General features: G+C 38.6%; 1 pseudogene; it reads right to left on the bottom strand.

The window, feature by feature from the left end:
* Window positions 1-1,015: 1,015 nt before the first annotated feature.
* On the bottom strand, window positions 1,016-6,477 carry LOC136351695 (ankyrin repeat-containing protein NPR4-like; annotated as a pseudogene).

A 6,477-nucleotide genomic window follows, 5' to 3' on the forward strand; every position in this document is an offset into this window, starting at 1 on the left:
TCGTTGTTGTGTGTCCCACGGAAAGTGGTGAGTCTGTCCGTTGTATCCCTCCATGTTCGGGTATATCATAGAGCTTAAGGCCGGACTCAGCCTGGTAGACTAGGGGAGGCATGAGCTTCTTCCTAATAACTAAAATTTCACTCACTATAGTGTTGTGCAAAATAAACCCCTTTGCCAAAAAAGTTGCTTTTGCAAATAAATGTTAGCCTCCTTGTTTAAGTCAAACATGTTATGTTTTTCCCTGTTTGCTGAGTACATAAAGTATTCACCATTGCTCCATTTATATGTATACAGATTGTGAAGATGAAAACATTGACCCAACCGCCGAGAAGTGCCCTAAGGAAACAATAGAAGTTTCGTGTTTTCTCCCAAGCCAAGCCTATGGAATAAGTTAGTCGCCTAGCCGTCTAGGTGTTTTGTCTAGTGCCTAGTTGCTTAATTAGTCGCTTAGATGCTTTCCATTGTTAGCTTATGTGATGTCGCTTTTGTAGCTTTCTATGCTTCCATGTTGTTCATCTATAGGCCTGCCCATCATGGCAACATATGTAAGAACTACTTCCAAGTGATGTAAGAAAGTTAGTTTCCTTTGAATCCATATTTATTCTGTATGAACCAGCTTGTATACCCAAGGGCCGGTACTATCTTACAAGTTATGCATAACACTCGATATGAGTTAGCTAGTGCTTGCTTCTGGCTGAGAAATATCAAAGCGTTACAATGGCGCAACAAATATAGATTACATGTATTTGCAACGGTTAATGAACTGAAAATATAATTCAAAACAACAAGCAAGCTACACATACAGGTGATATGGTTCCTTACAATTTGTTGCAGCAATAGACACATAATACTATCGAATACAGGGAAGTAAAGGAATGGTGAAACTTCTAGCAGATATTATTATTTTGCACGGTGCAGTCCTATATGGAAGGATGTGCCTCCAGCTTAATTCCATCAATCGTGATTGCGGCTGCAGTCACCACCTCTGCAGTCATTCGGGACGGCGGTGGATCTTCCAAATAGCGGGCAGGCCGAAGATTAATACGAAGGACCAGAAATTGTAGAACAGAGATACAAAGATTGGGTAGAACAGAGTTAGAGTTTTGGAGTTGAACTGAAGAGCTACCTTAAGTCCGATTCTGATGCATACCGTTTTTGCCACCATGATGGACTGCCGTAACTCCACATTCCCGTAAAGCAGGCCTGAAGAAACGATCACGCACACGGTGATTGCAACACTGGGAGCAACAGAAAACATCACCAGATAAACACCCAAGGCAAAAGCAGCAGACAAGCTTCTGACTGAACTCTGCAGCAGATGCATGGATGCGTTGAAGTACTTGAAACGAATGGAGAATTCAACCATCGGGACACCACAGTAGATTAGGCCACTCGTGGCTAACAAGGAGCAGATGAACGCCAATGCAATGGAGATGCATAGCTCCCGGCAAGTGTTGGCCATGGCGTGCCACCGTTAGGATGGTCGTCGGCTCGATAACCTCCAGGCAGCGCGAAGGCTGCTGCAAATGGCACAGCCGCGACGAGCACAGAGACAATCCCAATGACCTGCGTTCCAGTTGTTATATTCTGCGAAACCTTGTCTTCCTCGCTAGTTCTGAGCTCATGGATTTTCCGTTTATCGATTCTGTCGGAGCGGTCTGGGCCATCACGGCCGTCTCTTCCGTCTAGCGGAACGTCGTCACCAGTATTACTAGGAGCGTCGGCAATTAGCAATGCTTCATATATTATTGATTGGAGGGCTTTTACCGTGCTTGAGAGGTACTGGGGATACCTTCATCTATGTTTAATATCTACCGTTGATTTAAAAAGGGGTGCCTGAGAAATAGAAATGCATAAACATGGGTAATTTAGTATTTTTTCTTTGTCAACAAACTTTTCTAATTCTCTCCTTGACATTCACACATTTAGTTACTGCACGGTGATCAGCCGTTTGGTTCATTATTTTTCATCGATACCTACGTACAAATACCTATAACTAAATCCGAAAGTAATATTCTCTTACCTACTAGTATTTCTTTGTATGATCCATAAAGACAAGAGACATGGACCTGACGATCCTCCTTTTCAGAATATTTCCTTCACCGATAGATGCTTGTGAAAGTTGATTACTTGGTTCCAGTACATATAGTTACTTAGTTCGGTTCTTGTCAATTTTAACAAAGTTCAATCTAAGATTAATCGTGATTGGTTTTCCGTTATCTATTTTCACGCAACAGAACAGTGCCGAGTTAATCTCCATGATTTGTTTGAACAACCGTCCCAATAAAATTTGATATAAGTACAATTACCTATCTAACCCTCCACCTAATTTTTTAACTTAATACCTGACCCACATTTTTAATACCTTGCCATAGCTACCTTTTGTTATGGATCGTTAGATTAGAGGCGATGAACGGATATAGTACTGCCTCCCAAGCATACGAGAAAGTCTCAATTGATTGTGGATTCTGCAAGAGAAATGACCGAGCGGATAGGCTTTAATTAATTGTCGAGTGCAAGACATCTGTTCGGCACCCCTTTTCCCAACCCATTTCACTCGTTTTCCACGCACACGCTTTTCAAACTGCTAAACAATGTGTTTTTTATAAAAAGTTTCTATATAAAAGTTGCTTAAAAAAATTAAATTAATCTATTTTGAAAGAAATAGCTAATACTTAATTAATCACGTGCTAATGGACCACTCCAGCTCCGTTTTTCGTGCGCTGAGATAGGTTCCAATTTCCTGCAGCGAACACGCCCAGATCTTTTACGGTTTTCCATCTTACCTAACAATTAATCTTCACCACAATTATCCTTTCCAAATTTGTATGCTGGGACGTTCAAATTAACTGAACTTTCTAAATTCTCATCGTGATGCAAATACGTATGATTTTGATATTGGACAGTACAAATTACATTTTCATAGGGTAATACTAATTTGAAGAAATGTAAGAGCACGTACAATAGTATCTAATAACGGGCTCTCTTCGTTTTCATGCCGGTAAATTTGGTGCCGTGTAAGAAAGAGAGGGAAGGAAGAAGAAACATCGTTGCGGAAAGATTATTGCATGAGGTCATTCCCAAGCCTCCACCTAAGATGGTGTCTATGGCATTAACTACATTGCTATGTAGGACATTTAGCTTATGTGTTCTATATTAATTAAGAGAGAGAGAGTGAAGAGAGAAAGAAACTGGGCCTCATGCAAGACACGAGAACCTATGCACTAGACACTATTAAGTTTTGCATTGGGAGATAATAGTGTCTTTATAATAGATGAAAAATAAATATGATTGGTAGAGAAGAGAGATGATGTATTTATTAATGGCCCCACTTTAAGAACTCATGGGTTTTAGAGTGTAGTTTCTATTGTGATGTCTTATTGACATGGCACCATAGACACTGCTTATGGACATTATGGGTTGGGACTGCCCTGAGGGTGTAGAAAAGGAAAGAAGTATAATAAAAAAAATTATTTAGTGCATTAATAGTTTAGAAATTTTATTGTGTCTACTATTGTAGGAGGATAGTCTCTAGTGACATTAATTAATATAGAGAGCTCATATTAGACTCTACCTTTGTACATGCCCTAAGCAACCTTTTCTAAACTATATATAGTTGAAAGTTTCTTTCATAAAACCACATTACCTTACTTTTATATTTGAATCATCATTCTATTGTATATACTACTATAAAGTTACAACCCCCTAAATCCAGCTTAACATGCAAAAATATCATATTATCATCCATTAATTAACAAGATGACACATCATCATTTGAACATCATACAAACATGTTATATTATCTATATTTTTATAATTTAATAATTTTAGATCTTTTAAAACATAAGTATGTTAAATCATCATCCAACATAAGTCACGTAATATTTCAACATATATCTTCATTATTTTTTATAATATCCTATATACCTATATAGTTTATCCTACTTACTTAATATTATTTCTCTCTTCTCTCTTTAAGCCATATTAAATCAATTGTTTTTAATTCTTAGATGATTAATCCATTGTCCAAATTATCTCCCTTATTTTTCTTCTCTCATTAAGCTATATCATCTCAATTGTTTTTAGCTTTAGATGATTAATCTATGGTCTAAACTATCTCTCTCATTTTCTTCTCTCACAAAGCCACATCACCTTAATTTTACATTTAAATCATCATTCTATATACTATTTAAATTTAAATTACCATAAACCACATCAACTTACGTAAGGCTATATTATCGAGCTATTTTACATATTATTTTTACTTATTGTTATCATACTAAACTCCCGCAGCAATACTCGTGGTTTCACCTGCTTTATATATTAACTGTGATCGCAAGTCCGCAATTCCCTCCTTAGGGCTGGGAGACTGGGCCCAACATACATACATGACTGTGTGTGGTTATTATGTTTATGTAATTGTGTGAGGGAAATTAAATAGTACAGTAATTCTTACCGATCCGAAGAAGAACATCCTCCTTGCCTTGCATGCAGGTTATGAAATGCAAGTGCAAGAACAGTCAGCCCGTCTTTATTTGTCAAATCCAACCTTACTCGACGGTTTTGGAACAGACAGGTGAAGATGGGCTGATCCATGCAGTAGACAGCTAGGTGAAGCGCTGTGTTCCCGTGCGCAATCTTGCATATTCAGAACCGGAGCGCAAACTCTGGATTTCTGCAAGCAAACGCGACCAGGGCGCGGTTGCCCCTGGTGACAGCATTGTGAAGGAAGGTCCTTCCTTTCCTCTGATCACGCAATGTGGCGCAGCTAGGATACTTCTCAAGCATTACGATGACAGCCTTCATCGCGTGCGGACTAGATTTGGCTGCAACATGTATGGGGTACAGTCCCAATTTGTCAGGTTGGTACAGTATGACTCATTGACTTGATCAGTAGCTTAGTTGGACCTTCTCTTGTCCAACTAGAGCCAAAGCCAAGGTGTCTTATCATCTACTTCCTCCATCTCAAAATATTTGATGCCGTTGATTTTTTTAAACATGTTTGATCGTTCGTCTTATTAAAAAATTTAATTAATTATTAATTCTTTTCATATCATTTGATTCATTGTTAAATATACTTTTATATATACATATAGTTTTACATATTTTATAAAAGTTTTTGAATAAAACGAACGGTAACATATTTAAAAAAGTCAACGGCGTCAAATATTTAGAGAAAGAGGGAGTAATAAGCAATCATAGAAGAAAAAGATATTTTCCAATCGTCAACCGATGCCGCCATGTGAAGAGGTGTAGAGCCATGCTGGTCAACCTGCTCGATCAGGTGAAGAAAAGGCAAATTCTCCGGTTGGCAAATCTCCAGTAGCTTCTCTAGGGCTGTATTAATTTATTGAAGTTTCTCCATGTCATTTACATTTCCAATTATACGTTGCAAATTAAATATGCTTTAAAGAAATATATGATTTACATCAACAGTACCACAGGATATATATATTAGTCTTAAAAAATACTTCGATAAAGTCATAGGCCATGTGAAAAGTACTTCGATAAAATCATTTACAATAGAAAATAATGCTCAAAGTTATTTTTAGAGACCATATTCTTGTCAAACCTAAGTATTATCAACCTGGAGTATGTACTAAATAAATAAATTACTCATTAGACGTATGTGAAAAGTAAACTATCTATGATGCATTTACCTCTTTCCCACAAAGCTGCTATATGGAAGACATTTTGTCCACACGGGCCGAAATAAGAGAACTTCTTAAAACTTGCAACAAGCAACTCCGATTCGAACACAAGGTCCCAACGCCTTAATGCAATGGCAAGGTCTAGTGGTGATGTGCCATCCTTGGGACGCATACTAGTTCTGGATCCTCCGACATCAGCTTCTCCAATAACATTTTATTACCGCTGCGGATCGCCGCGTGTAAGACCGTCTCCCCATGTTTATTCATCCTTCGGAGAAGATCCTTGACCTTCCACCCTGCACCGTGATGATAATTCTGCTCGCCTGCCGCCAACTCGATGAGGCAAGAAACCATACCAATGTTCCCAGCCCTAAGAGCATGTATAATAGCAAGCTATAAGCCAGCTGTAAATATATTTTAAGCAGTTAAATGATGAGAGAGAAGAATAGCGGGCTACAGATTTATAGCCAGCTGTAGCACAGACTCCAAGACACAGTGTGTGTATAATAAGTAGGACCAAATATTAATAGTGTAGTATGTAACTATTGTATTAATGAGCTATTATATTAGCTATAGATAAATTGGAGCTAATAGTTGGGTATACTATTAAACTTGCTCTAACCGCACAGTGCAGAGGAGTGTCCATTTCGCTGTTGATCGCATCCAATAGGCGACTCGCCTTGTTGTATATCATTCTTGCACACTTCAAATAGTCCTCGGTGTCAGCACAGGCTGCCACCACATGCAGCGCGGAGTCTCCATCGTAGGTAGTCACTTCATCTAGAATTGGCGCTCCCAGAGCCGGAGGTACGAAACCTGCGTGCAT

The sequence above is a fragment of the Oryza sativa genome, chromosome 9 (genome assembly GCF_034140825.1).
Source record: "Oryza sativa Japonica Group chromosome 9, ASM3414082v1".
Lineage (NCBI taxonomy): Eukaryota > Viridiplantae > Streptophyta > Magnoliopsida > Poales > Poaceae > Oryza > Oryza sativa.